The sequence below is a fragment of the Chrysochloris asiatica genome, unplaced genomic scaffold (assembly GCF_000296735.1).
Source record: "Chrysochloris asiatica unplaced genomic scaffold, ChrAsi1.0 scaffold00227, whole genome shotgun sequence".
NCBI classification, from domain to species: domain Eukaryota; kingdom Metazoa; phylum Chordata; class Mammalia; order Afrosoricida; family Chrysochloridae; genus Chrysochloris; species Chrysochloris asiatica.
The window spans coordinates 524954-536935 of NW_006408745.1; the positions used below are offsets into that span (position 1 = coordinate 524954).

Consider the following 11982-nt stretch of genomic DNA (forward strand, 5'->3'; position numbering starts at 1 on the left):
TGTAGTGTATTACACTTTTTTTTCAAGAGGGTGCTTTTTAACTCATATATCTCCAAACACTTTATCACAAAAAACTTTCTTCATGAAAAAATCAGCCTTTAGAGCAGTACCTTGAGGATAATAGCTTAACAGATTTATGCTAAAGAATAACAGTTGTATTCTTCTAGGAATACAAGGAAGCAGATATAATACAATAATTACCATTAGAGTCAGAAGCTATTGTTCAAGTTCCACCAATCATTTAAAGCTCTGCCATTATAGTAAATTCTTTATTCTTACTGAAGATTGAAAAGGCTGTATCACAGGTACAGCATGTTCAATAAATATTGTGTTCAATTTTCTTACTTCTTAATCCCATCCATGTCCTACTCATGGAGCAAGTACTAGACCATGAGCCCTGGTGGGGTTGACATACTGCCACAAGTGGTGAGCAAAGCTGGTGGCACCTGCTACTTTGGTGAGCCAGGTGGGGGATAGTGATATTGAGACTAGGCAGAAGATAAGTGGGAAGTGGTTATTCCACCCACACATTTTCACAAGCTGTAAAATGCAGCTGGTTATTATTCTCTCTACTAGCATGCATGTCAATGAAAATAAGTCCCCAGGCCTTGTTTGGCATGTGTGCCTTAATTACTGACCATTTTCTAGGGAGGTCAACATGGAAGAAACAATCAAAACCTTTCAAGAGTTAAGGTCAATAATTTTTAAATAGAATACCTGGTGATTGTTATAGTATAAAGCACTATGTCATTTTTTAAGTTTGTTTGTTTTTTCTCTTTCAATTAATTGTCCAGTAATAGTTATAGATCAAAATGTTGAGTGAGTGCTGACACTTTAAAATTTTTTAAAGTAGTCATCATGTTTCCAACATAGTTTAAACATATGACGTTTAATCTAAAAGTCTTTTGTGTCAATTTCTCTTGTTTTTTGTTTGTCCAAAAAAATTATTGGAGTCCCTGGATGGTACAAATGTTTATTGCATTTAACTGCTAGCTAAAAGCTTGAAGATTCAAGTTCACACAGAGGCATCTTGAAAGGAATGCCTGGAGATCCTCTTTCAAAAATGATCAGCCACTGAGAACTCACTGAGAGCATACAGTTCTACTTTGACACACAGGGGCTTGCCCTTATTCAGAATTGGCTCAATGGAAACTGATTTTTTAAGAAATGAATAGTGTTTCTACTGGACCATAGACATTCTGGTGAAAGCACATGTCTAATGAAGTTTTGTTTCACTACCAGCAGGTTATATACCCTCTCCCCAACCCAAAGTAAAGTATAAGCTAAAGCACATACTACATAAGCTGTTTCCATTTTAGGGGAAAAAAAAACAACAAAACAATTATTAGTCAAACTTCCTTACAACTAGAATATAACTTTATAAAGACCACTGCAGATTTTGTAATAATTATTAACAAAAAACTGAATATTAAATATTTAAAAAGTAAAACTGTATTTTTATCTTAGAAATCTAGAATAATAACATGGAACCCTGAACTGGCATATTTCTAAGGAGTAATTCTGTGATTGATGTTAATGTGAAAATAATTATGACAAGGTAACATGTCTACAGTTGGAAGGAATGCCTGAGTTTGGTAGGCATGTAGCAAGTTCTACAGAATAAAAGATAACCCAGCAGTATTGTTCATTGTGTTTCTTTCTTTTTTGTAATGAGAATATGAAGTAGTTCCAGATGGTGAGCAAGTGGCCAGACTCAAACAAGTTGTTAAGCTTGTTGGTATATGAGAACCCTCTTAGTGGTAACATATAAGTACAGAATTCCTACAGTTCTGCTTCCTGGTGATGCTGGAGAGAACAAATCAACAATAGAGAAATGAGTACTGTAATTTATCTTGGAGGCCATTTAGGTTGTTTATCCCAAACTGCATTTTGATTCCACTTACAGTTTAATTATGAGTATTTGTTCTCTAAAAGAGACTAAACAAAGGGTAACTATTTTCTTTTATCTTTTTCTTTGTTATGAAAATTTCAGTTTCATGTTTGCCTCTCCTCTCTCCCTAAATAGTGTCTTTTGCTGTGTGAAAGTAGTCTGCTCAATTTCTTCCCATTCAGACAAAGTCTCTAAAACAAACTAACAATAAAAGCAATTTTTTTATATAGGAACTACGTAGCTTAATAATGCCTTATGTATTTCTTTAAACATCTATACAGCAAACATTTGGAAGGTCTCTTAGATTGTAAAGAGGATACTATTGTGAATCTCTGGTCATCAAAATATTACATGAATCTTCAGATGGAGAAATCCACCAAGTCTCTATACTCATCTTCAGTTCCTATCAAAGGCCAGCATTAAGTGAGAATTTTCTTCTTTGTCTCAGAGCCCATACATTATTTACAGAACATGTTCAGTGCCTATTTTTCAGTGATTCAAAGATTATATTAAGCACATAATTTTTATCAAGTATAATGCTAAATCACCCCTGCAGAGTGTTCATTCCTAGATTGCTATTGTGGGCAGTATACTATCTGGTATGTTCTATAGGTGGAACACCATGAACCTTGCTCAACCATCACTGGGATCTGCATGAATTGTAGTGATGATATGTGTTGGAAACTACTGCACACCTCACAGAAAAAAGACACTTCCAAGATGGTTTGTATCTGAAAGTTAACCCTAAATCAATTTAAAAATATTAAAATTTCAACTTAAAAATTTACAAATAATTGACACAATTTAAAAAATAAACCATTATTAAAGCAGTCCATCAATTTGATGTTTAACTAATTCATTCTTAGTGCCATGAGACTAATGTATTTTAAATGTCTTCATTTAAAACTTGCATTCCTAAGTCATATTTTTTAACTGGAATCTTAACTTACTTTGGGTTAATACTCTGTTTTGACCATTATTCTAAAACATCTATTTCATCATAGTCTATGTTCTGTACCATTTAACTTTTTATTTTGTCATGGGAAGGTTTTTCATTACTCAGTGTAGATCACTATAGTTGCTAACTATTTTAAAAAATAAATTCAGGACAATTGATAAAATTAAATAAACACAATATGATTAGTTTATTGATATTATCAATAATGATCTGAATTTTCTTTAATAGCATGCTATAATTTTTATTCCACCACTCCTTGATCAGTTTGTCATACTTTGGTGTTTTGTTTATTGCTCTAATGCTAGGAGCTATGTCACTGGTATTTTATATACCAGCAGGGTTACCCATGGTGGTAGGTTTCAGCAGGGCTTCCAGATTAAGAGACTAGGCAGAAGGAATGTTGGACTGTGTCTGAGCTTTTTGCAGTTGAAAACCTTATGAATAGCAGCAAAACATTGTCTGATACCATGCCAGAAAATGAGTCCCTCAGATTGGAAGACACTCAAACTACAACTGGAGAAGTGTTGTCTCCTCAAACTAGAGTTGACATTAATGTGGATGGAGTAAAGCTTTGTGGACCTTCATTTGCTTATGGGGCATCAGTCAAAATGAGAAAAAAACAAAAAAAACAGAAAACATCCATTAATAATCGGAATGTGAGTACATGGAACATGAATTTAAGAAAATTGGAAATCCTAAAAAGTGAAATGAAATGCATAAAGATTGGTGTCCTTGGAGTCAGTGGGTTGAAATGGATTAGTATTTTGAATCAGACAAACATATGGTTTTATCTGCTAGAAACAAGTCTCCAGGAATTGATGAAGCACAAATTGAAATGTATCTACAAATGTATGTAAGTTCTCTTCTTTCTTTTAAAATGTAACTATAAAATATATTTCTTATTTATGAATAAAACTATCCTGACAAACTGTTTGTATTTTAAAGTGTGTCTTAATGGTGAGGCATTTGAAGTCTATTCTTATCCTCCCAGAGAAGTATAATGGCAGTAATTTGATTACATGCAGAACTATTTTATGCTGCCAAACCCTTGTAGCCTCCTCAAAATGTCAACAGGAAGTGGGAGTTTTGTGACCACAAAACCTTTGGAATTGATAATATTTTGAAAACACAGTGAATGGGATTTCTAATGTCTCTTCTTAGAGCTTGGCAACTGGGTGGGGACAAGATAAATCTTACTGTTGAGCCCTTGAGTCTGGAACATGTTTCCTATTCATTATCCTATGTACTGAACTTGGTAGTTGTCAAGTTACAATACAATCTACATCTGGTCAAATTCCTTTAAGAAATGGAACAAAGTCTTAGTGACTATTTGGTGGGTTGTATTGTTGAGATAAAGTCCATTTTTATTATACTTTGGATCATGTTAATTTGTTTTTGGTATTTATTTTATGTATTCAGAGAAAATTACTTTTTGAACAAAAAATGGCAAATATAATGTGCCAAACAATAATGATCATATGAGTACACCTTAACAATGAAATTACTGCAATTATGAACAACTTAGTTTTTGATTGCAGTTTAGACAAGTCTGATTCATGGCAATCCCAGGTCTGTTTGAGTACAAATGAACACCATAGGATTTTTAATGGCTGATTTTTTTGGAAATAGATTGCCAGACCTTTCTTCCTAGGTCTCTCAGGTTGGACTCAAATGTTCAATCTTTTGGTTAGCAGTAGGCTGTATTAACCATTTGCAGTACCATAAAAAACTTATTAAGTCCATGAAACTATCAGTTTGTATCATTAAAACACATATATCTAGACAAAATAAATTTAAGTGACTTTTTGAGAAAAATTCTTGTGAAATATAAAAGGGAGATGGAGCAAGAAGGAAAGAAGGCTTTCATACCATGATATAGTTCTAACACCACCTGAAGAAGGAGAGGGATCTTGAGTAACAAGAGCCACAGGCTGCTGTGCAGCTCTGGAAAAGTCTTGCCCACATCATTGGGGGGCACTAGAGCAAACATAGACCTCTTGAGGTGTTCCATTGGTAATAAAGGCCTGGCTCTAGTATCCCTAAAATGGTCCATCATTGACTGACAGAAGTTTAGTCAGAGCAATACCTCACTATGTTGGATAATAAAGGTAAGGCAGCTGAAGACAGTTAAGTTCTCACATCAGGCTTCTCTTGGAGCATCTGACTGATGCATAGTCATAACTGCCAACATAGCATTTTACTTGCTATTATGGAACTCTTACTTACTACAGAGATATAAAAAAAACCTTTTCACTATTATAAATTACAGTATTTTTAACAATTTTGACCAAAGTTTATTGAAAGAGATACATTTTAAAGAACTAACTAAAAGACTTGACTATTTATAATTGATATATCGGACCTTAAAATATGTTGTTGTTGTTGTTGTTGTTAGGTGCCCTTCAGTCAGTTCTGACTCATAGTGACACTATGCACAGCAGAAGGAAACACTGCCCACTTTGGCGCCATCCTCACAACCATTGTTCTGCTTGAGTACATTCTGCTGCCACTTTGCCAATCCATCTCATTGGCGTCTTCCTTCTTTTTGCTGACCCTCCACTTTACCAAGAATAATGTCCTTCTTTAGGAGCCGGTCCCTTCTGATAATATGTCTCAAGTATGAGAGAAAAAGTCTCACCATCTGGATTCTGAGATGCATTCTGGATCTACTTCTTCAAACACAGATTTGTTTGTTCACTGGGCAATCTATAATAATTTTAATATTCTTCTCTGTCACCATAACTCAATTGTATCAATTTTTCTGTGGTCTTCCATATTCATTGCCCAACTTTCATAAGGCTATTGAAAATACCATGGTTTGAGTCAGGTGCACCTTCTCAGTCCTCAAACTGAAATCTTTGCTCTTGAAACACTTCAAAGAGGTCTTGTTCAGCAGGTTTGCCTAGTGCAATATGTTATTTAATTTCTTAACTGCTCCTTCCATGAGTGCTGATTCAAGCAAAACGAAGTCTTTGACAACTTTAATGTCTTCTCCATTTATCATGAGTTTATATATTGTTCCGTTGGGGAAAATTTTTGTTTTCTTTACATTGAGGTGAAACCCTAAAGACTGTAGTCTTTAATAACCATCAGTAAGTATTTTAAGTCTTCCGCTTTCAGCAAACAATGTTATATCATCTGCACATCACAGGTTGTTAATGAGTCTTCCGCCAATGCTGATGCCACATTCTTCTTCATATAATCCAGCTTCTCGGATCATTTTCTCAGCATACAGATTGAATAAAATTGCTGAAAGAAAACAACCCTGATGCAAACTTTTCCTAATTTTAAACCATTTAGTGTCTTCTTGTTCTGTTTGAGTAACGGTTTCTTGGCCTACGTACAGGTGCCTAGTAAACACAATGAAGTGTTCTGCAATACCCATTCTTTGCAATATTATGCATACCTTGTCATGGTCCACACAGTCAGAAAACTTTGCATAGTCAATAAAGCACAAGTAAACATTTTTCTGGTATTCTCTGATTTCAACCAAGATCTATCTGATGTCAGCTATGCCCTATGCCCTCATCTAAATCTGTTTAACCTCTGACAGTTCCCTACCAATGCAGTTTTGTAGGAGCTTTTGAATTATCTTTAGCAACATTTTACTTGCATGTGATACTATTGACACTGTCTGAGAATTTCCACATTCTGTTAAGTCAACTCTCTCTCAAATCAGTGTGTGTGTGTGTATATGTATATATTCTAATCAGTTGTCCAGTATGCTGTCATCCAAATGTCTTACCATAGATGAGTGAATACCTCTTGCACTGCATCTGTTCACTGAGAGATTTCAATTTGTATTCTATCGATTCACAGAGCCTTGTGGACTTCTTCCTTCAGTACCATTGGCTCTTAATCATATTCTACCTACTGAAATGGTTGAACATCAAGCATTTTATTTTATTTTTGGTATTATGATTCTATTCCTTCTATCTTCTTTTGATGCTTTCTGCATCATTCAATATTTTGTACATTAACCACTCAGTATTCCAACCTGAAATTTGAATTCTTTCTTTAGGTTTTTCAGCCTGAGAAATATGGAGTGGGCTCTTCCCTTTTGTTTTTCTATCTCTTGGGCATTCCACATTTAATTACAATACTTGACTTTGTCTTCTTGTGCTGTCCATTAATGTTTTCAGTTCAGCTCTTTTATCTATTTCTAACATTTGCTTTATAATCTCTGTGCTAGAGAATAAGTCTCAGAGTCTCTTGTGATGTACACTTTGGTTTTTTCCATCTTTCTTGACTACTTAATGACTTTTTGCTTTATTACTATATGATGTTCTTGTGTCATCACACAACTCTTTGACGTATGGTCGTTAGTGTTCAATGCATTAAATATATTCTTGAGATGATCTCTGAATTCAAGTGACATAGGTTCAAGATCATATTTGGGCTCTCACAGACTTATTTCAATATTCTTCAGCTTCAGCCTAAACTTTCACATGAACAATTGATGGTATTTTCCACAGTCAGCTCTTGGCTGATGATATGGAATTTTCCCACTGTCTTTTTTCCACTGATGTAGTCAATTTGATTTTTGTGTTTTCATGTGGTGAAGTCCACGTAAATCGTTATCTTTTATGCCATTTAAGAAAGGTATTTATTTGCAATGAAATAAACATTGGTCTTGCACAATTCTATCTTGCTATCCCACCATCATTTATATTAACAAGGCCTTATTTTCCAGCTAGTAATCCGTCCTCTTTGTTCCCAACCTTTGCATTCCAATCATCATTAATTGTCAAAACACCTTGATAGAAAATCTGATCAATTTCTGACTGAAGAAGTTGGTAGAATTTTTCAATTTTATCATCACTGGCTTTAGTGGTCAGTGTGTAAATTTGAATGACAGACATTACCTCGTCTTCTTTGTAGGCATATGGATATTATCCTATCACAACAGAATTATACTTCCAATGTTCTTTTGATGATGAGTTCAATGCCAGTCCTCTTCAATTTTTCATTTCCACACGAATTTCAGAATCAAGTACCAATACCAATCCATTTCATCTTACCAAGGCATAGGATGCCGATATTTTAGCATTCCATTTCATTTTTGACAACTTCTGGGTTGAGAAAATGTTTAGTTCTCTCATGTAATATGTACTTCAGTATTATAACTCATCAACCAAAGATATATGCCCCAAATTTATACTTGCTTCCATAGACTTTTTTCCAGAAATAAAGTTTTAATGCCAGCATTTTGGATGTCAGCAGCAGTCACTGAGTCAATCTGCTGAAGGACTATGGTTGGTGGCATATATGAATCAGAAACGAGAGCCTGTAACCCAACTTCATCCAGAAAACCCTCCGAAGACTCCACTGATATTAAGTATCCAGCTTTCAGCTTGTTCTTGGTCATTTGGATTACTCCATCAGGAAGGTTTCCCTGAGCAATTGTTTTTTACATGGTTATAGGCAGCCTTGATAACATCTCCACCAGCTGCAGCCTGAGAGATAGTATAAATCCCAAAGAGTCCAGAATCTGTGTAACCAGAATTAAAATCAGAAACTTCAAATAATTGGCTAACTCCTTGGCAACAGTCAGGTACAGAGAGCTGGGGGTGTTGCTGCCCTTCTTGACATGTGGTCCGGCACCAATCACGTGATAGAGCACATTGAACACATTTGCTTCTGCACTTCCAATGGGAGCACTTTCTGACACAACAGCAGCATGTACCAGACTGTCTCCATTCTGTTCTCTGATTTCACCCCCACAGTAGACAGTCTTTGCTCCAGATAAACCTAGCCCACCCCTCATATTGAGATACTGCTCAGCAACTTGCGTTAGAACAGGATGGCTCACACCAAGTCCAATCAAAGGCATTCTTGCCCTTGTAAAACTGTTCTTAACATAGTAATGTAGCTCCTCTGATGTCACTTTTCCAATCTTATAATCAGGACAATATAAGAAACTAGTCAAGGTATTACGGTAAGCTGTAGCATGTAAATTTCAATGACATGTACCTGTGGATTCTGGAAATCCACAGCTTTGTCAATCCTTAGCTGGGACTGAAGGACTGCTACTTCCCAACACTGAAATTCTGGTGCTGTGGTGACATTGAGCTGGAACTCCATTAGAATAGCGATATCGTCCTGCAGGCATTCATGGTATAAGCTATGGTTCCCCTTGTTGTTGTTGTTATGTGCTGTGGAGTTGGTTCCGATTCATAGCGACCCTGTACAGGGTTTCTGAGGCTGTAAATCTTCACGGGAGCAGAAAGCCAAATCTTTCTCTGGCGGAACAACTGGTAGTTTTGAACTGCTGACCTTGCGGTTCACAGCCTGATTCGTAACCACTACGCTACCAGAGCTCCTTGCCCCTTGTTGTAGTCACACTTATTTTACCAACAACTGTTTCAATCTTATGGTTATCTTGAAAGATGAAGCTCCTTTGATAGTCAAGCTGGATGCAAGACACAGCAAATGAGAGGTTCCCAAATTGCTGGAGTCTTCATATCTACTGCCTGATTTAATGAACAAACCCAATTCTTGAACCAACGGCATAGTTTTCCAGGGAAGCAATCACTAAACCATTTGGTAATTAGGTAAACTCAAGATCTTGAGGCTGCAGGAGTGCTCCTGCAGGGGCAGCTGAAGCTTTAACTCTAGGAGCAACTTTGTGGGAATCAAATCTCGAGACGGTACTGACTCTGGTTAACAGCTTCTTGGCTCAAGATTGGTATAAGCCACAGTCACCACCAGGTTAAAGGAAAGCAAGATGGTCTATTCATAAGGTTTTAAGTAGCTAAACATTCAGAACTAGTCTGCATTTCCTTCTTCCTAGTCTGTCTTAGTCCAGAAGCTCAGTTAAAACTTGTTCACCATGGTTAACGATGCTGGTATTTAAAATATTGTTGGCATAACTTCAAGCATAATAGATCATTCAAGCCACCAAAGTATAACAAACTGACAGACTAATGGTGGTTAAAAATGTCTTTGAATCACATATTTTATAACACATATTTGAAATTTGCATTATATATTATAAAATTTTGTTGGACAAAATTTAGGGTTTTTTCATTATTACATGAGAAATAAGTATAAGTAAGACTTTAATGTTCATGAAAATATCGCTGAACAACATTGAATAATTTGTATTAGATAGTATGGGAAATGTATAAAGGAAAATTACATATGGGATTGATGGTTAAATTGCATCTGACCCAAACCATGGTATTTTCCATCACCTCATATATATGTGAAACTTGGACAACTAATAAGGAATACCACAGAAGAATCGACACAATCAAGCTATGATTTTGTAGAAGAATACTGAAAGTAACATGACTTCCAGAAGAATAAACAAATATATCTTGGAAGAAGTACAACTACTGTGTTCCCTAGAATCAAGGATGGTGAGAACTCATCATACATACTTCGGACATGTTGTCAGAAGGGACCAGTCACTGAAGAATTGCATCACACTGGAAAAGTGGAGAGTCAACAAAAAAAGTTACAATCCTCAATAAAGTGTATTGACAAATTGGCAACAAAAAAGCATTCAAACATGACAACAATTATGACAAGAGCACAGGGCCAGGCAGTGTTTCACTCTGTTGTGCAAAGGGGTCACTGTGAGTCAGAACAAACTCGATAGCACCTAACAACAAAAAAGTCACACTTAGTTCTTTATTTGTGCTAAGTGGCACGAGAATATCTTGAAAGATTTTTAAATTTTTAATTCACCATAGATACAGCACACAAAGATTATTTTTAAAAACACAGTTTTAGAAGAAAAGTTTATGATAGAGAAAATATTCATGATTATTATTGAGTGGAAAAAAATAGTAAAATTCAATTTAAAAATATCCTTTCAACACCCAAATTTCAATAATATATTTATCTATGTATTGGCATTGTATAGCAATTTGGGGTTTATATTTTCAAAAGTGCTACAATAAAAATATTAACACAATTTAGGAACAAACAAGAGGCAGATCAGGTGGACATGTAGTAAAGAGCTCCGTCAGCAACAACACAGAATACCCAACCAAGCAAGATCAGGGGATGGCCCCAGAACTCTGAACCGCAGATAAAGGAATATTTAGAAGGTTCAAAGACTTACAGCTGGGGGAATTTGTGGCAGAAACAAGAAATCCATTGCTTTCTAGTAAGGAATGCTCAGCTGCTCCAGGAGCCATCATCTTGGGTAAGAGCAGGAGGGGGAAGGATCGGAGCAGCCACAGATGCCTAGCAGAACTGCAGAGATAAAGGTGTGGACATTCTTTTCTTTTGGTAGCTGTTCATTGGTCCCTTGCAATCTGTGCACCTCCATTCTGGTGACTACAGGGGTGCCTGAGCTAGTGGGCACCCCAGCCCCACCCCCAGAGGGTTCTACTATGCATGCTCACAGATGTCCTCGAAATTTAAAGAGACAGTTTCCAATTAAAACCAAACTGCCACAGCTGGCCCTGAACTCTTTACAACTTTAAATAAGTCCTGAATGGGGATGGTGGAGCAGGACAAGCAGACAAAAAAGGAAATAAGCCAAAAACTAAATCCTAAAGGAATAGTGAAAAGGGAAGCCCATTTCCTGAACTCATCTACCTGGAGGCATTCAGAAAGCTAAAAAATACCAAAATACATACCCATCTAAGTATTAAGTCCACAGATAACCCCTGAAGATGCCCAAAAAACAGAAGCAGATGACCAAATCTGCACATGTCCAGAAACGAGATAAAGTGACTGAGGCAAATGATCTGGAAGTAGACATACACTCCATACTGGAAGACGGGAATCCAGAAAAATGATTATAAAATGTATCAAAACACTATCCAATGGAGTTGAGAAAAATAAGGAAGAAGTCAGGAGAGCGTTACAGGAACAAGCAAATAAGATAGGTACAGCATCGGAAACAATTCAAAACTTACAGAAAGAGGTCCAAACAACTAATAATAGAATATCAAAATGGACAATGACACTGAAAGGGCAAAGGGGTCGAATTGAAGAGATAGAAGCTAGAACTAGTGAGCTAGAAGATAAATCTCTCAACACTAGTAAGATAGAAGAACAAACACAAAAGAGCATAAAGAAATCTGAAGAAGGCCTAAGATTCATGTTGGATAACATGAAGAGGAATAACATAAGAAATATTGGCATTCCAGAACAGGAACAATCACACAAG

At 36.1% G+C, this 11982-nt stretch overlaps 1 pseudogene; it reads right to left on the reverse strand.

The window, feature by feature from the left end:
* Positions 1 to 7969: 7969 nt before the first annotated feature.
* LOC102832821 overlaps positions 7970 to 11982 on the reverse strand; it is a 37607-nt pseudogene continuing 33594 nt past the window's right edge.